At 36.4% G+C, this 20,434-nt stretch overlaps 3 long non-coding RNA genes across 3 annotated transcripts; 1 reads left to right on the top strand and 2 right to left on the bottom strand.

Annotated features, from left to right (window-relative positions):
• The first annotated feature begins 1,122 nt into the window (after positions 1-1,122).
• LOC147530379 (uncharacterized) lies at positions 1,123-2,431 on the top strand. The gene is made up of 3 exons (XR_015229245.1): positions 1,123-1,503; positions 1,658-1,718; positions 2,158-2,431. It is a non-coding gene; the product is annotated as an uncharacterized LOC147530379 (long non-coding RNA).
• A 2,279-nt stretch (positions 2,432-4,710) lies between these two features.
• LOC147530380 (uncharacterized) lies at positions 4,711-18,065 on the bottom strand. Its single transcript, XR_015229241.1, has 3 exons — positions 16,864-18,065; positions 5,472-5,552; positions 4,711-4,906 (listed from the first exon to the last, which is right to left on the bottom strand). It is a non-coding gene; the product is annotated as an uncharacterized LOC147530380 (long non-coding RNA).
• LOC147530381 (uncharacterized) lies at positions 9,907-16,343 on the bottom strand. The gene is made up of 4 exons (XR_015229272.1): positions 16,194-16,343; positions 15,980-16,050; positions 15,423-15,691; positions 9,907-10,141 (listed from the first exon to the last, which is right to left on the bottom strand). It is a non-coding gene; the product is annotated as an uncharacterized LOC147530381 (long non-coding RNA).
• Positions 18,066-20,434: the final 2,369 nt, after the last annotated feature.

Below are 20,434 nucleotides of genomic sequence, written 5' to 3' on the forward strand. Positions count from 1 at the left end.
ATTGTACCCTTAACTCTAATTACAAGACTCAACGATTCGCAGATCGTATAAAACTTGAAATTAAATTAATTACATCGGGCACCCATCCGTGCTTAAAAACAAGATAGAACGATTCTATGGCCATACTAGAACCCGCATTCACATCCATCTATCATATTAAAACAGGTCAGTCGGTTATCCAGGGGATAAGTCTGACCGTTCATTCTTTGGTTGGTTTTTCAATCTGACGGATGAAAATCTATCAAAATCAGTTTTGCAGTCATTTACAAAAAATCATTTTTGCCCTCCCACGTTTTCTTCTTCTTCGTCTCTCTCCCACGTTTTCTCTTTCCCACTCCACCAAATCAGTTTTGCAGAACTCTTTATTTCAGTTTCTACCGCTCCCTCTATCTCTCTCTCTGGCAAAAAAACCAAACATGTTTATCTAAATCTCTCACTTGATTGAAGATTGGTACTGTTCTTGATTTAGGATTGATGAATATAATAGATTGGTACTGTTCTTGATTTAGGTTTTATTTTTTGATATTGATTTAGGATTGATGAATATAATAGATTGGTACTGTTCTTGGTCATTTGTCTAAAATATTTATGTTTCTGTCTGTTGGTATTGTTCTTCATTTAGGTTTTATTTTTTGATATTGATTTAGGATTGGTGAATTGATGAATATAATAGATTGGTACTGTTCTTGGTCATTGTCTAAAATATTTATGTTTCTGTCTGTTGGTATTGTTCTTCATTTAGGTTTTATTTTTTGATATTGATTTAGGATTGGTGAATTGATGAATATAATAGATTGGTACTGTTCTTGATTTAGGTTTTATTTTTTGATATTGAATTGGGTTTTATTGTTTGTAATTGTGATCAGATCGGATTGAAATTGGGTGAAGTATGTCTACAATTCCAAGTGAGTTCTTCCATTCTTGGTTTCAAACAGATGGTTCTCATTTGTGTTTTGTTTACCTTTGATTGGGAAAACCGAACTCTCTATATCAGAATGAATCTGTGGTTTATATGTTTGATTAAATGTCTCTCAGGTTAGAGGAATTTGTCTTCTTCCTTAGATTGAGTTATCAATTTCTGATTAGTTTACTTTAGATTCCTTAGATTGGTTACACGTTTTATTGTTATCTGCCTGTTTCAATTTGTCTTGATTGTACTTTCTGTTTGTTTCTTTGCTTCTACTGATTTACTTTATGCTAATTTTCTTCCTCTTTTTGCAGGAAATGATTTTTTTTTTGTTATCCATAATGGGTCTCGGTTGTACTATCTCTATTACTTTTGTAATTTGGTTATTGTTGTTTCTGTGAAGAATCCTCATGGTTACATACTTACATGTTTGAAGGAGGGAAGAGTGTGATTACCTTTGTGAAGGATCCTGATGATTACATGTTTGAACTATTCAAAGAGGCCAACACCTGAACGACTTTGTTAAGTCATGCTTCGTGTAGGCGACCAATGGTGAACTGCAGTGGTATGCTTGAGTGATGTTCTTCATCACAAAGGTGAATTTTTTGGTGGTTTGGAATTAATTTTTTAGTCTTGATTTTTTATTTCTTTTACTTATATGTCTGTTTCAATTTGTTTCGGTTGTAGTTTCTCTTTGTTTCTTTGCTTCTATTGATTTACTTTATGCTAATTTTCTTCTTCTTTTTGCAGGAAATGATTTTTTTGTTATCCATAATGGGTTCGTTTTATTATTCAGTTGCAAAGGTCAAAGGTAATGAGTTTTCACGAAGATTTTTTTGTTGTCTCGCTGATTTATGTTACAAATATTAAGTTTAATCTTTTTAGGCCAACAATTTCGAGGGCTATATATTCTTAAAACCAAATTTGGAGTCCCGAAATTGTGATTCAACTTTATGTTATTGTCTTCTTCCCCTTCTCCTGCTTTGATCCCCCAAAATATAAAAATTCTAAATGACAAAGAATGCAGGTTGATTAAAGCATAGATTTAATGGATTACGTTCTTACCAGTCAAAGAATGCAATAATTTGATTTGTTCGAGCTCGAGGTATACAATCTCTCTCTCTCTCTCTCTCTCTCTCTTTATGTGCTTATAGGGTTTTTAATTTCTTATAATTTGGTGATCTGTTTCTCCTTATCTATTCTTACCAGTTATATTTTCTCATTAGAATTTATTTTTTCTTTTGTTACAGATGTTTTTCGCCTTTTGTCATACTCATTTATGATGGAAATCCTCCTCGAGAACTCATCACTTCTACTGCGAAGCAAAATTGACATAACAACTGCTCTTTGCTATAGCTCAATGTTCTTCCTCATCGGATCTGTGGGATAGGGTTTCTTAACCCTTTCTGACATTATGATTTTATTTAAGTTGATATCCATTGTTCAATCAGAATTTGAACTATTTCATTTACTCATGTATATTTTTCAAGTTAGGATATTTAGCAATAAAATTCGACCCTTTCTTTATAATGTGTTTTGTTACATTCTTAACATTAAAAACAAATGCATCTTCGATCAATTTTCTTACCTTGCTTTTCGAATTTTTAATTTTTTTATTTAGTTGTAGGTAAATTTTTATGAGAGCTTAAGGTGGTTGAAGAAATGCCTTACCAGATGATTTTTCTACTTCTTTTGTTTCGAGGTTGAAGTTAATTTAGATTTGAGTTATAAAAATCTAGGTCTCTACTAATTTATATATGAGGGGTTTATCTCACAAGTCTTATTGTTTGTCAATTCAGATAGTCTACTTTTATCTATTTAAATCATTCTTTTTCTCTATACTGTGGTAATTAAAGAAGTTTAAATTTGATGTAGTTACATGTTTTAAAATTATACTTATATATGAACATCTAATTCATCTGTTAATGGTATTTAGATTACCCTCAATATTAATTAAGGTTGTTTTTTTCTGTTCAGGTTAGTAGTAAAGTTTTTAGTTTTCCCTTTCAACTTCGTTATTTTTTTTTTATGTTTTTACGATGAAGTACATGATAACTAGGTTCCCACCGCGCCCTACGGGCGCGGTAGATCCCTCTTGGCTAACGCCGTTGTAGTAGATCCATCTCAGATTTGCTGGTGAAGTGCTTTTGAGATTTCTCCGTGTGTGCGCATACCGTGATGACATCACGTTGGCTCGAGCTTACCCAAAAAGTGCATGCACAACGGTGCCCATTTTCACACAATGTGGGGTCACGCGAGTACCTGTCATCTGAAATCATGTACTGATTTTGAAGAAATCACGTACTGATTTCGGATGACAGGTAACCACATGTCGGCAGAACGTGTGGAAATGGGCACTGTCGTGCATGCACTTTTTGGGTAAGCTCGAGCCAACGTGATGTCATCACGGTATGCGCACACACGGAGAAATCTCAAAAGCACTTCACCAGCAAATCTGAGATGGATCTACTACAACGGCGTTAGCCAAGAGGGATCTACCGCGCCCGTAGGGCGCGGTGGGAACCTAGTACATACATAATAATATGACAATCATAAAACACCCAAGTATGTATGAGATTCGCTTACTTAGGTCGAATCTAGGTTTGCTATGTTCTAGATAGCTTTTCGGGAGATACTACCGACATCTCTATGTCTAACGTGCCTTAAGTCTAATTATCTCATAATTCTGACTAATGGCTCGTTCTGGTTTTATCCTAAAAGATTTTGAAATCGTTTTGGAAAAACTCCGATTCAGGCTTTGGTTGGCCCGGGTCGCTTTCGGAAAAAAATATGATCAAAGTCGGAAGAAGAAAACCGAAACCTCCCACTTAAGTCAAGGCCCAAAAGACCTGAGTCTAACTCCAAAGACTTAAGTCAAACTTGGTCAAGGGACCCTTTGACTAGACCTAGTCAAGTCTCGGTCAAGGTCCGAATCAAGGTCGGACCCGGATTGGCACGTTCCAGACCGTGCCAAGTCCCTCGGGTGGTCGCGTCCTGGCCCTAGGCCAGACGCTTCCTAGCCCCGCAGACGCGTCCTAGACGCTCTGCCCAAGCCTGTGCTTCTCGGACTCCCAGTCCGAGACAGCTTCTGGTCTCACCAGACGCGTTCTGGAAGGTCCAGTCCTGGTCGCGTCCGGATTCTCAATCCGAGACGCGTCCGGACTATTCTCTGTGGTCGCGTCAGGAAGACGCGACCTCAGGTGCCAGACGCGGATCCTTCGGGATCCCTGTCCGAGACGCTCTCGGACGCGTCTTCTGTCCGAGAAACTCGGACGCGTCCTAATCCGAGACGCTCTCGGATTCTCAGTCCGGGAAGGACTGGGACGCGTCCTGGGCGTCCGCGACTGGCCAGACGCGTCCTGGCACTACAAAATTGACAGCCTTCAGCTACGGACACAAGCCATAACAATTACTCGAAATCCCGTAGCAGAAGATGTTTTGCTACGACTCTCACTGCGTAACTGATATTGCCGTCACAAAAGGTTTTAGCTACGAACTTTTTGCTACGCGATTGTCCGTAACTACTAGTTAGAGTTTTCTGCTATGGATTTTGGCGTAACTACATGTTTAAAAATATTTGACCATTAACCGTTTATTTGAGATGGAATTATTCGTAGCAAAAAGTCAAGTGTATACAAAAATTATAACCGTTGAACATCCATATGCTACGGAAATATCTGTGGCTAAAATTCTTGCACTTTAGATCTTAATAGCTTAACATTCATTAATCATGACCCTGTCAAACCTGCATCTATTCATAGATATACATAACTTAAATGCACATAAAATGACATATAGATCTGTTTCATCCATTTATTTATTCATAAAAAATCCTTCGTACATATGTCGAAGTAAAAATTCTTCAAATTGAATTTACCAAAATATGAACGAAATATATCGAGCAAACAATCCAAACTAAATCATGTCTATACATCTAAGAGTTCGACGTACTATACAAAAAAAAAAATCTCGTACGAGGGTTTGCTTCTCCAACTTTTCCTGTAACAAGAGATATAAAGTAACATTAGAATTCAATGAAAAACAAAGACACTTGGATAAATCAGGATTATAATCACATTTTTCAATCAAATATAATATTAACGATTCGAGAAAATGCTAACAAATAACCATGTAGTACGTGTGAAGCACAAAATTATAATGATATCTCAATAGTATATTATGCATCTTTAGTTTCTTCTTTAAAACACCCAAAATGCACATGGTTTTCTGGAATGCAGCAAAATTTTAGGCGTTTTACAAACTTTATGAAGATCTTGGGGGAGGCTACTGTTTCTTTTCATTATAAACTACTTTGAGGATTGAAGACTTCCTAGCGGTCGGTATAAATTTATATTTCTACCTTTCTGCCTCTTATCATCACTTTAAATCACTCTCTAACATGGTAGATACTCTAAAACTCGAATAGTCATTGTTCCATTATCTACCACATCAATTTATGCATATATATATATATATATATAGTTTAGCGCATTGCTGCGTATACTAAAAAATATGGAGAATTCTAAATAAGTAAGAAACTAAACTAAAAGATGCACCAACTTACTTGCAAATCCAGCCCCCAATTCGAACTCCTTTGTTGTGGGTAATGACATGAGACGTTTGCAAAGCTGAGCTCTAAGTTTATCTGCCACTGCAAAATCATACACATCCGATAACCATTTAAGTGAGTACCAGCAAAAGCAATGTGAACATGTGTTGTCTATAATATTATGGTGAATCAGGTCTGGTTGAGACAAGGCCCAAAGTCTGCTGTCAAGGCATCAAGTAAAACTGTTGGAGTTCCTAGATACCATGAAGAAGTTGACCTTCCATAGGCTTTTCTTTCTTATTTTTGAAAATCATATATTTTACTACACTATTACCATTATGTTCATTAAGTAGATTAAACATGTACTGGTAATAAAGTAAAACTAAAAAAGATGTAATTATAATAAATAATAGTAATTCATGCATACAAGTATACAATACCATAGAACATCGTAATTAGGACATTGCATTCATCACCACTGCAACATATCTGCGTTGATATCGCTTCAGAAAAATCTCAATTTATATAAGTAAAAGATTAAAAAAAACATGGGCAACGTACTATTTTATACCATCTAGAGATCCTTGTAGGCATAATATCTGCCACTGGAAGTTGGTGAAATACTCAAATACCAAAAAAATACTTAAACCAACGATATAACAAAACATCACTTGATCAAATAGCTAACAAGAGTATATATATATATATATACTAGGTGTCCACCGCGTCCTACGGACGCGGTAGATCCCTTTTGGCTAACGCCGTCGTGTCTAGAATATAAGGCATGAGAACGTATCTCACGATCAACTGCATCTCATTAGTGTTTGTACATCGGGATTGTGTGTATACGCAGACGTTTATACGTCGAGAAATTCATCTCTACACCATCCAACACCATACATGGACCTGTAATTCGCATTTGCGAATCACAGGTCTCTGTCTAATCCCAGATAGTCTAGAAATGAATTTCTCGACGTATAAACGTCTTCGTATACACACAATCTCGATGTACACACACTAATGAGATGCAGTTGATCGTGAGATACGTTCTCATGCCTTATATTCTAGACACGACGGCGTTATCCAAAAGGGATCTACCGCGTCCGTAGGACGCGGTGGACACCTAGTTTGGCAATAATTTTGTTACAGAAAAACTATATAAAAAAAAAAAATAGACTCAACTGTATGAAAGAGAATGACTCACCCGTAAGACTTCACAAAATAAGAGTAATATTTACACATTTACATTTAAGAGAAGGAAGAAAACAACACAAAGAAATAAGATAATCTTGTCTTGATGTTTACTCTCTCAAACCCTTTAAAATAGTCAATTTTTTTATTCAATGAACATATAAAAAGATGAAATAAATATGTATGAAATTACAAAAGAAAATAATTTGATAATCTTGTCTTGATGTTTACTCTCTTAAACCCCTTAAAATAATTAGTTTTTTTCATTCAATGAACATACAAAAAGATGAAATAAAAATGTATGAAATTACAAATGAAAATGATTCTTATAAAATTTACATAATCAATTAAATTACCAAATAGAAAAGAAATTCATTTGCTAAAGAATCTAGCAAAAATTTGCATAATCAATTCAATTTTCTCTTCAATTCAAATGCTAAGTGTAGGTACACCCCAACATCCATTCTTATGAAATTTACATATATACATGAAATAAAAACGTATGAAATTACAAAAGAAAAAGAAGTTGTTCTTATAAAATTTACATAATCGATTAAATTACCAAATAGAAAAGAATAACAAATTCTCATTTGCAATCTAAAGTAAATTCCAAAAAATTTAAAATTACTAAACTAAACATCCACTCTTTTATTTTCAATTTTCTCTTCAATTAACATCTACAGTTGGAAAAGGGATTCATCTTCTTTGAATTCCTGGAAAATCCACATTCTGTGTCGCACTTGACATATAAAGTTTTAATAAATTACACTTCACTGTCTACATGAAAAAAGAAAGCAAAAAAATAAAATAAAATAAAACTGATTTTCGAGTTTCTTTTTCTTTGTTTTTTTTCTGTATTGGTTGTCAATTGATTGTTATTCTCCTGTGAAAGCAGAAAAAATAAACATTAATTACAAATTCAAACCAAAACGATATATAAATCTTGAAGGCTAAAGTACACATACAGAAAAAAAAAAAGAGAGGAAAGAACACAACCCAAATCGGATCACATTAACAAATTCGAATAGGAATCCACACTTAAACATTCAAATAAGAATCATCCACTCTTGATATGTTTTGGAATTTTGAGCCACCACTTTATTCTCCTAGAATGATTTAAACGGAGATTAGCTTAAACTTAAAAATGAAATAGTAACCACTCGTGAAGAAAAAATATGAGAGCATGAAAAAACTCAAACAACTAAGAAAAAAAATGAGATGAATGATAACCATGTAGAAACATACTCATAATGGGTATTTGATAGTTATATAGTGAGAGAGTAGTAGTTATTTACATAAAATAGTTATAGCAAGATAAATCTGAACCATCTTAGTGGGAGTAAAGAAACAAAATTACGTGGGATGGGGGAGTTTAAGGCTGGATTTGTAACTACTTATCTAAAAATGTGGGAGGGAATAGAGGGAGAGAAAATTTGTAATTACTTTTTATTTTGTAACTACTTATCTAATAAATATTAATTCAGTCACAATATCCTCATCACCACATAAGAAGTCTACCAAATATTAATTTAGTCAAAATATTAGATGTGGAAAAGATAAAGACAACAAAATAAATGATATTAACTGAAGTCTAAAATTTGTTAGAGATAGTGAAAAGAAGCTTTTACCTATAAAGAGAAGTTCAAACATGTATTGACGAAATAAGGACATTACAAACATGTATTGCAGAAATAAAGTCATTAGAAAGTCCAGAAGAACAAATCATGAACACTAATTTGTAAAACGAAAATAAAGAAAACGATAATGGATCTTCTCAATTCTCTTTCTTCATCTTCTGATTTGGTATTCAACTGATTGTGTCATTCTCCTGTAGAACACATAAATATAAAAGAAATTAAACTCTTCTATAAACCCGAAAGATCTGATAGAAAAACTATAAGTCTATTTCAAAGAACATAGAGAAAAAGCTTTAGTAACGCGGGATTTATTTTGGGGAGTATTTTTTGAAGTGAGATAACCGGGAGAAATGCATAAGAAAACCAATTCACACAACTAAAGCAGTATTAATGTAGTAGTGATAAAATATAGGCTCAAGTATTTGACATGAAACACAGTTACAAATTTTTTAGAAGAAGTTCAAGGAATTATGGAGAGAGAATAAGAGAGAGTTGTTATTTTGGTAAAAATCAACCCAAATAGAAAGATAAACATGGGAAGTTGCTGGTTAGTGGAAAATTTGATTTAATGGTATAAAGACGTGAGAGAGCAGTGGAGATAATCTGGGGGAATCAGTTTGATGACAAAATCCATGTTGTGTTTTTACAATTAGAACAATTCAAAATGATCCAATTTACCCTACATAATTAGTCGGGAAGACAAAACAAAAACAAAAATGAATTTCTGTCACACCACAATCTTCTCCCACATTCAAATGTCCATAACCTTGAACTGAACCAAAACAAAAATACACTTCCCTACAGACCAAATTAAAAAAATCAAAAGACTACAATCTACTTAATATACAAAGAAGTAGATGATAACCAAATGTAAACTAAAACAAAATAGGCTTCTCTAAACACATAGATGGCAACTAAATGTAAACTAAAACAAAATTATAAATATTGAAGATTCGAGATAACTTTTCTACATATAAGAGAATAAGAGATTGAGAAGATGATATTAATCAGTTGAATAAAGAAAGGATTAAACAAAAGAAAGATGATATAGTAGTAAATCACATATACGTCGTAAATTTGAAAGAGGTTACAAAAGATCCCCTCCCCATTAATCTCTTAACCGCACGATCTTCTCCCATATTTCAGGGTACTCTGTGTAAATGTCTATAATGGCCTTTTAGTTAATTACTCCAATAGTCATTGTAACCCGTAATTATTGACATATATGAGGTATATACACATCTAGGTGTATACACATGCTCCTGATATAAACATACCACTAAGATAGATTCCACTGCGACATGTATGTGCACTAAATGATCCAACTCATCTTTGTGCACTCATAACGGCCAAAAAATATATTATAATTTAAAAAATGTACAGTTATTGGTAAATCTTTATGAATTTAAAAAGTTTTATAAGCTCATAAGATACCATCTAAACTTCAAGAATATTACAACAAAGAGAAAAGCACAAATATTTAAGGCGAAGACGATGATGCGTAACTAAAAACCTCAATTTTGGACAAAACTATCAGTCTACATTCATTAATTTATCATTCTCCTAAAAAATATAAATAATCAAACAACAATTCTCTTAAATCTCTAAGTACAAAATTGATAGAGAATTAAAGCCATGTATATTTAAACCCAAAGAAATGAGGCAATTGCTTTGAACCAAAACAATAACCATATGAAGATTAAGACCCAACAATTATTATAAACATGACTGTAATACCTCCAGAGAGCTAAATGGAGATTTCTTAAACTAACAAAACTTAAAAAATATATAGAAAAGTACATTGTTCTCTCCAGGATCCTCCTATGATAGTTATTGTAGTAGACCTTGAACATGTATCTATTATGGGTCTCTCACCCACATACCCGACACAAGCACCAAACCGGCGATATCAAGGAGCCGACCCATGCAACCCATGCAAACAAGATCTCCTCCATGATCTTAACCAACTTAGATTTGGTAAATATCTTTTGTATCTTGGTAAATATCTTTTGTATCCTTAGTTGTACTTATCTTTGTTAACCTATATATAGTTTCAATTGTAACCCTAATAACTTACAGAGAAATATCATTGAGTTTACTCATTTACTTTGGTTTCACTTTCTCTCCCTCTATCTCTCTCTGTCGACCGAACTACTCTCTCTCTCTCTCCATTCCTCTCGGTTCTATCATAATCAAAGTGGGTTAATCCACTTCACATGGTATAAGAGCCATTTCTCTCATTTTTTTCAATGACAACTCCAGAAGATATCACCTCTGAATCAATTATGCAAGCTCCTAACCGAGTTCTATCTCCTTATGATGTTCATCCTTCCGACTCACCAACTACGGTGATGATAACGCCTCTACTTAGTGGAGATAACTATCCGTCTTGGTCTCGAGGTATGACCAAGGCTTTACGAGCTAAAGACAAGCTCGGCTTTGTCAATGGAACCATTCCAAAACCAACCAATCCAAACGACCTCCACTCGTGGGAACGTTGTAACGATTTGGTGGTTAGTTGGATAACGAATTCCATTGCTCCCGATCTCCGTCAATCTGTCCTTTATGATGATGTTGCCTCAGACATATGGAAAAATTTATACGATAGGTTTTATCAAACGAACGCTCCAAAAGTGTTTCAACTTAAAAGAGCGATTTCGTCACTTAAACAAGAAACTTCCGATGTCTCTTCCTATTTTACTCGTCTTAAGTCTCTTCAAGACGAGTTATTGTCTTTAATGGCTATTGATCCGTGTATTTGTGGTCATGGCAAATCGATCCTCGATCGAACTAACCAGGATCGTGCCATGGAATTCCTCCAAGGTCTTCACGACCGGTTCTCGGCTATTCGAAGTCAGGTATTGCTTATGGATCCTTTTCCATCACTTTTGAAGATCCACTCTCTTGTTAAACAAGAAGAGATTCAACAAAACATCGTGAACTCTTCCGTCATTGATGTTGAATCGGCTTCTTTAGCCGTCGGTCATAACAACTCTCGGTTTGGAAACCGTGTGGACTCCTTTGATAAACCTCGTCCGAAACGACCTCGTCCATTCTGTGATTTTTGCAAACTTCATGGTCACCTTCAACAGACTTGTTACAAGTTACATGGTTACCCACCAAAGACCAAAACCGGTCCATTGGCAGCCACGGTTTCCTCCATTGCTCCTGACGCAGGGGTGCCTGCAGCAACAACCATGTCACTTGATCAATACAAATACCTATTGACACTCCTGGACCAGCAAAGAAATACTCAAATGTCACTGTCTACAGGCACCTCCACTATGCAAGACCCGGCGGTCAACATGACAGGTACGTCTTCTCCTTTGTTCGCTACTTGGGTCGTTGACTCGGGGGCGGCTAAAAACATTTGTTCCGATCTTTCTTATTTTTCATCCTACTCATTGGCTCCCGACAATTATTTTGTTCGACTACCCGATGGTACTCGAGTAAGAGTTCACAATATAGGTTCAATTAAATTCACTCCTACATTGTTTCTCCGTAATGTTCTTCATATACCCTCTTTTAAATTTAACCTCATCTCCGTTTCCGAAACTACTAAATCACTTAATTGTGAAGTAATTTTTCGATCTTCTCATTGTGTCTTTCAGGACCTACGGAGGACAAGGACGATTGGACTTGGTGAATGTCACGAAGGACTATACTTACTTCGCACGGAACCTAGGATCTTTTCAATTTCTAGTTCTATTAGTAGTAATAATATTAGTTCTTTTGATTTATGGCATTGGAGGTTAGGTCACCCTTCGGTTTCTCGTTATAAGTATTTTATTTCCCGTATTCCTTGTATGCGTTCTACTATTATGAATAATAATAAAGTTCCGTGTGTAATTTGTCCACAATCCAAACAAACACGATTACCCTTCCCACTTAGCACATCTAAATCCACTCACCCATTTCAACTTATCCACGCGGACGTATGGGGACCATTTTCGACTCCTTCCACGTCCGGGTGTCGCTATTTCCTCACCTTAATCGATGATTTTTCTAGGTGTACATGGATATATTTAATGCATAATAAATCGGACACTACAAATTGGATCACACATTTTTTTAATTACGTAAAGACCCAATTCAATAAAAGAATCCATTCTATTTCTTCGGGGAATGGTAATACTCTATTTCCTCAAATTCAAATATTTCGTTCCGATAATGGAACGGAATTTATGAACAAGGAACTACAAAATTGGTTTTCCACTCAAGGAATATTACACCAACGTAGTTGCACTTACACTCCGCAACAAAATGGTGTCGTTGAGCGTAAGCACCGACACATTTTAGAAGTTGCAAGATCCCTCCGACTTCAAGCAAGTCTTCCATTATCCTTTTGGGGTGAATGCGTCTTAACGGCCATCTATTTAATTAATAAATTACCAACACCGGTTCTTAATGGTCTTTCTCCACATGAGAAATTACTTGGATCACCACCTACCTTCTCTAACTTTCGGGTATTTGGTTGTCTGTGTTTTGTACGAACACCAAAACCCGCTACCAAAATGGATCCTCGTGCCAATCCGGCAATTTTTTTAGGTTACCCACATGGACAAAAAGGGTTCAAATTGTTTGACTTACGATCCCGCCGTATGGTCATCTCTCGTGATGTGGTCTTTCACGAATCCACGTTTCCAATGTCATCTAATCCTTGTAACACACAAGAACTACAACGTCCCTTCATTTCTATAGAAGATGATGGCACATTCAACTTCCCAACAGTCCATCCTTCGGCCTTACCAGTCACTGGGGTGCCCACAGAGAGTTCCTCTTTGGCACGACCACTCACTGGAGTGCCGATAAGAACTGACCAGACCTCAGGGCCGTCATCACCTGTGGTGCCCTCAGCCATTTTAGCTGACTCAGACGATCGTTCTGCAGACACCGCAAGCCCGGTCCTCCCATCACTTCCCACTGATTCTATAGGCACCTCGGCCAGTTCTTCAAATCGTGCTTCCCAACCGATCGAGAATCCCTCTGTGATTCCTATTTCCGACGAATCTTTGGTCACCACTGACCCAATTCCAGTCACCGAGGAAGTGGACACAACTCGTCCCTCTAGAATCCGGCGTCCACCTCCTCATTTGGACGATTATGTATGTGCCACTCCGACTTTCCCATTCTCCAATTCAAACTCTGATATTCCTTATCCTTTATCACATTCTCTTTCCGATAAATTCTTATCTTCGGATCACAAAATCTTCCTTGCCTCAGTCCTTTCGGAAAATGAACCCTCATCATTTTCTCAGGCCATGAAATTCCCACATTGGAAAGAGGCTATGACCAGGGAAATTGAGGCCTTGGAATCAAACAATACATGGTCACTTGTCCCTCTCCCTATGAACAAACGTCCCATTGGTTGTAAATGGGTTTACAAGATAAAATTTAAACCCGATGGCTCGATCGAACGTTACAAAGCCAGGCTAGTCGCCAAAGGCTATACGCAAATAGAAGGGCTAGATTATCATGACACATTCGCTCCGGTTGCTAAATTAGTAACAGTTCGTGTTCTCCTCTCCATTGCAGCCATCAAAAATTGGTCTCTTCATCAATTAGATGTTAATAACGCCTTTCTTCAAGGCGACTTAAATGAGGAAGTATACATGAAATTACCTCCGGGTTATTCCAACAAGGGGGAGACACGTGTTTGTCGCCTGAATAAATCAATATACGGCCTCAAACAAGCGTCTAGGCAATGGTTCTCTAAATTTTCTTCAGTTCTTTTACAAAAAGGATTTAAACAGTCCCTATCAGACTATTCCCTTTTTTCTTACTTCAAAGCAGACATAATTATTCATGTACTGGTCTATGTGGACGACATTATTATCACAGGTAATAATGAAATGGCCATTTCCAAGCTTAAATCCTTTCTTGGGGATACATTTTCCCTTAAAAATCTTGGTTTTCTTAAGTATTTCTTAGGAATAGAAGTTTCCCGCTCTTCTTCAGGCATTTTTCTTTGTCAGAGAAAATATGCCCTTGACATTCTTCAGGATTCGGGTCTGACTGCAGCCCGGCCTTCTTCATTTCCCATGGAACAAAAACTCCGTCTCAAATCAACGGATGGAATCAATATTCCAGATCCGACTCCATTTAGAAGACTAATGGGTCGCTTAATTTATCTTACAGTTACACGACCTGATATTTCATTTGCGGTCAATAACTTAAGCCAATTTATGCAGCAACCAACCACTGCTCACTTAGAAGCTGCTAACCGAGTCCTACGTTACATTAAAGGAACTTTGGATCACGGTATTTTTCTCTCCGCAACCAGCTCACTCCATGTTTCTGGCTATTGTGATTCAGATTGGGCTGGTTGCCCTTCCTCTCGTCGTTCAACGACAGGTTACTTCACGATGCTTGGATCAAGTCCATTATCGTGGAAATCAAAGAAACAACATACTATAGCACGCTCCTCCGCAGAAGCAGAATACCGTGCTTTGGCAACTCTTACTTGTGAGCTACAATGGCTCAAATATCTTCTTAAAGACCTCGGAGTCGATCATCCTTCTCCTATGACGGTCCACTGTGACAATCGAGCAGCCCTTCACATAGCCGACAATCCAGTATTCCACGAACGAACGAAGCACATTGAAATAGATTGTCATCTGGTACGGGAAAAGCTCAAAACCAACCTTATTGTAACAAAGTTTACACCGACAACGGATCAACTTGCAGATATATTCACCAAACCTTTAGGAGCTGATGCGTTTTCGAAGATTATTGGCAAGTTGGGCGTCCTTTCTATTTCCGCTCCAACTTGAGGGGGAGTATTATGGGTCTCTCACCCACATACCCGACACAAGCACCAAACCGGCGATATCAAGGAGCCGACCCATGCAACCCATGCAAACAAGATCTCCTCCATGATCTTAACCAACTTAGATTTGGTAAATATCTTTTGTATCTTGGTAAATATCTTTTGTATCCTTAGTTGTACTTATCTTTGTTAACCTATATATAGTTTCAATTGTAACCCTAATAACTTACAGAGAAATATCATTGAGTTTACTCATTTACTTTGGTTTCACTTTCTCTCCCTCTATCTCTCTCTGTCGACCGAACTACTCTCTCTCTCTCTCCATTCCTCTCGGTTCTATCATAATCAAAGTGGGTTAATCCACTTCACAGTATCCAACAATTTTTACGAACATGGTTGTACTACCTCCAGAGAGCTACATCGAGATTTTTTAAACCAACAAAACATTTAAAATCTATAGAATAGTACAAAGTTCTTTCTAGAGAACTAATGGTTTTGTTAAAGTGTTGTTGCCTTTATCTCTCAAACACCTCCTCTTCACGACCATCTTATGATAGCCCCCCTATGACAGTTGTTGTAGTAGATCTTGAACATGTATTGATAACAAATTTTCCCTGGTTATTTGCAAACTGAATGACCTAAATCAACAAACAAATAAAAGGAGAAGGATAAGAACTCGGTGATATCTCTTAACCACTTAAGAGAGAAAGAGATGAAAAAATAAGAAAGAACTCAGAATAAAAATTAGCAAAAGTATCAAGATACATTAAGAAGAGTACAATTAAAAACATATTCATGTTGAAGCACAAAGAGAAGAATTAAAAGATAAGAAGAATTAGAAACTTCAGTTGGTTGGGTTGAAGAGAATATAATAACACATGGGTATCAAGCAATTAAGATTTCTAGAAACATTACAACCATTATACCATGTCCTGCAAAGTCATCTTTCCCACCCAAATTTCTCATCCTTCCCCACCATGATATTGGTTTGGTTGGCCTGCAAAAGTCAAACCCCACACAGAGAATTCAAATCCTAATACTGTAAAATCAACGGAGAGTATAAGGATGAGATCAAGTTTGAAATTCACCAAACATTATAAAGAGTGAAGGAAATTTAAAAACAACATAGAGATTACAAACATGGTTGTGATAGTCATGAAGAATGAAGACATTACTAAGAGAGGAAGAAATCCTGTGGGCCATTTCTTCAAACACCTGAAACAATAAGAGGGGAGGAAGAGATAGAAGAAGAGACAGCAAATCAGTTTTAAATTAAAGAGAAGATAAAGCAACCTGGATTTCGAGAAATGGGTCTTTTGAAAGAGATGAATTTTGAATTTAGTAGTGGGAGAGAAACTTTGGGAGAGAAATTAGGGAGGAATTTTTGCAATGTCAATAATAGCCCAAGTGCTAAACTTTTAGAAGTTAATATAATTGTTATTTGTAAATGAAAATGAGGGTATAAAAGTAAGAAAGATAGTTAGGAAGTTAGAAAATGAAACTGATCCTTTGAGTGAGAGTGATTTCAGACGTGAGAAAAACTGAATTTGAGCACGGTTAGTGTTTAAAAACTCTGGATGAATCTTAACCTTCAGATTAGTTAACTCCATATTATAATCTAACGAACGTGAATATCCAAGAGATAAATCGACGGTCAAACTCAAAAAACACCATTGTGCTTTATATAATAGATATATATATATATATATATATATATATGTGTGTGTGTGTGTGTGTGTGTGCGTGTGTGTGACCTTAAATATGGTGCAGAGTCTTCAAACCTTTTCTCAAGGAACATTGAATTATTAACTAATGGTGAGAATTGGGAAGCACCTTCATCAGAAGACTTTGCAGATAGCAGGATTCCATATTAGCCATAGTGCTGCTTCAAGGGCTGCGTTGACTTAGTGTAATATATTCTCTTTATCAGCTTTTCAGTTCCTGTGCAATTATATAAAGTTCAAAGAATAAGGAATGAGTTAGTATCTATTAGAACCAGGAGAAGCCTAGCATTATCTGCAAAAATCAAATCAATGAAATATATTAAAAAAAACTTCTAAGTTGGTCTACTTTCTTTCGAGAGGATGGGAGAACCTGCATACTACTTCGATGGAACTGATGTCATGAATGCACAAGACAATGTTAAGAATTCAGGTCTAAAGAATTAAAAAGGATTGAAATATGTGGTTGATAGCCAAGAAGATTCCATTATCCCACACAAGGACAAACTTTCAGTACGAGTTATTATCGTTGCTTAGTATGCTCTCTGAGATATATTTTTAGCTTCTTCAAGCTAAGCACATTCAGAAAAAATCAAACAACAAAGAAAATAATACTCCATATAAGATCAAATCTCTTGCAGGCATTTTATCAAACAGCTTTTGTGGGGTCTTCTCACTCCCAATTTGGTTCGTCATATACGACTATGAAAACTGAAAGTCTAATCTAGTTAGAGTAATGATAGGGAACAAATTTCTTCATCATTAACCAGAGATAATGCATGACAAGTAAAAAAAAGTTGTAACTTAGACAAAGAAGAGTAGAAATCGAGCAAGTTCTAACCAATATCACTAATTATGGGAAATATACCCATTATTGTGGAAAAATCACAAATATTGTTTTCTTGCATAAGCTCTTACTGCAAGGAAATATGCAAGATTGAAGATAACACACAAGTCAGAAGATCGAGTAATTTTAACCGACCATTCTTCAGGTCTCTCTTTCTTTCCCTCCTCTCTCTCTCTCTCTCTCTATCTCTTTGCTCCAATTCCAAATGGGTTTTTGCCCTAGTCAAGTATTCTTTCTCCAGATTTAGGGATGATACGGGCTGCTCCAAATTTTGGCCCCTTGTTGAGCGGGAACCCCCAAAATTTTAGTTCTTTTCACTGGCCAAACCTAAAAAATTTGGCGCAATTTTTTTTGGCAAATTTGATCAAGCATTTCTACTATTTTGATTCATTAACTACGGACTCCTGGTAGCAAATGGTCTTCAGTTGCTATGACCAACGCACCGTAGCAGAAAGGTAATTTTCAGTTTTCGAAAAATTTGGGCGTGCGGCGCATTAGACACAGATCAATGCATAACAAGTGCACACGAAGGTTGTAGCTATTCGTCAGCATTTGCTACGACTATAAAAATTCTATAGCAAATGTTGACTAGTAGCTACGGTATGAGTAGTCCGTAACAAAAGAGGCGTAACTAAAGCCTGTCAGTTTTGTAGTGTGGGACGCGTTCTGGTCAGTCCGGTCTCCTGGACAGCACCCTGTTTTCTTCTAATTTTTCAAAAAATTCCAACTTTTTGCTGTTTTTGATGAATCTTCATCCAAAAACCAGCAATTTGAAAACTCTTTTCAAAAAACCATCATCTTTAAAATTTTATTTTGAAAACTCTTTTCAAAAACACCAAATTTTAAAGTCTTCCCATTGAAACTATTTCAATTTTCTATTCGATTAAGTCTAAATCTAATTTAAACTAATCAATTTCATGTCTAAATCCCTATTTAAACATAAAATCATCTAATCAATCAAGCTCGAATCTAATTCGACTAGTCAGAGATAGTTTCATGCAACCGGCTCGTGATGCCACTGTAGGGTTTTGTGTATCCTATACACTAACTAGTGTTGTAAGCGGAATCTCAAACATCTCATGTTTAACACTAGATTGCCCAGGATCGACATGCATAAACTAATCAATGAACTAGAGAGGGATAAATACCTTAACGCGTTTTTCCCTCGAACCATTCCAATCGCATGCAAAGATCAAGAGCTCCAACTGTAGCTCCTCTACTTGAGACACCGAGTGAATAGACTTGATCTCCCTTCCTTTCAGACTGCTAGGACTTACTAGAAGGTTGAGAAGAACTCTTCTTCTTGACTAGATTGATAGAATGAGAACTTTTTCTCTATATTCCTCTCTCTCCAATAGCTGTATATTCAGAGAGAAAGAGAGCTGTATAATTTTTCCTTAGAGAAAAATCCACACCTTTTATGTTCTCAACTGACCCAATATATAGACAACCCCTAATTAGAATCTCATTCAGATTAGGATTTCTATTTTCTGGGTCACAGAAAAGATAATTACCAAAATACCCTTTTTGGGGTATTTTGATAATCCCCTTAAGTGTGGCCGGCCAGGGCAGCCCACTATGGGCCTTATGTGGTCGGCCCACTTACTCTGGTCGGCCATCTCATGGCCGGCCCAAAGAGCCTTCCTTCTATCTTGTCCCGAATCTCCATTCGGACCCTTTCGGCCTTTCCAATTGAATCCCATCCAACTTTAGCCAGTTCCCGTCTAGTCAAATCTCTCCGATCAAGTTACCACTCTTATGTGTAACCCGTTGTAGGATCCGGTCTATGTTAGCCTCGAATCAACTCCTTGATCCGACGATCGTAGTTGGCTTCTAGCAAAGCATTACGACCCCTAATTGGACCGGACTGGATGATCTTTACGTGTGGTCATCGTTATCCTAACTGACAAATTGATCGCATTGCCACCTTGGTCAAAGGACACTCCTTCGGAAGGACATCTCCTTCAGACCGAACGGATAAATCCTTCAGCTTCCCGCTCTCCGCTTCCGACACTGCGCCTCTTAGTCTCACAGCCGCAGCAAGGCGTATTAGGGCTAGTCAAATTTCATCTTTTCCCCTCAAATCTTTTCTTCTTGCTAGACAGACCTGATGCCTATGGCCGACGCATTGTCATTTCATATAGATTTTATAATCTTGTCACTGTTCATGCTTCATAATTAGATATTTCGTGCTTTTGTTAAGTTATTAGATGGGATATGGTTTTTGAGATGATGAATGATTGTTAAGGAATATAGCCTTTATATGATAATCAATTAAAAATACTTGATTTTTAAATGTGTTATTAAATAATATCTTCCGCAATCTAAATGGTTTATTATGTTAGAGTTTGAGTTATATATGAGCAAAGGAATTTATTAATTGAATGCATGTTTTAGATAGCCAATTTATGTGGTGGAATAAAAAACTCTAGGTTTCTTTCCTATCTTGATTTCATTCTTCTTTAGTCTTTTATTGTTTTATCAAGTATTCAAAAGGCGTGTTGATTTAAGATTTAGGTAAAATTACTTATCCCTTAAAACGATTTCCGGACTTACTAGACTATAACTTGATCTCGCGTATACTTGCGGGAATAGACCTATTTCAGGCCTATCACTCATCTCCTCTCAGATCCACTTTCATCTCATGGACTCCTCTCCCTCTCTCGTCCAGAGGACTCCTCTCTCTGTCTCACCTCTCTCTCGTCTCTTGGACTCTCTCAAACTTGAAGAACAAGAACGAAGTTAAAGAAAAACGAAGTTTAAGAAGAACGAATTTGAAGTAGTACAAGAAGAATGAAGAACGAGGTTGAAAA

This window comes from Eschscholzia californica, unplaced genomic scaffold (assembly GCF_041429995.1).
Source record: "Eschscholzia californica isolate CP2 unplaced genomic scaffold, dmEscCali1.0.p SCAF_7, whole genome shotgun sequence".
Taxonomy (NCBI): Eukaryota; Viridiplantae; Streptophyta; class Magnoliopsida; order Ranunculales; family Papaveraceae; genus Eschscholzia; species Eschscholzia californica.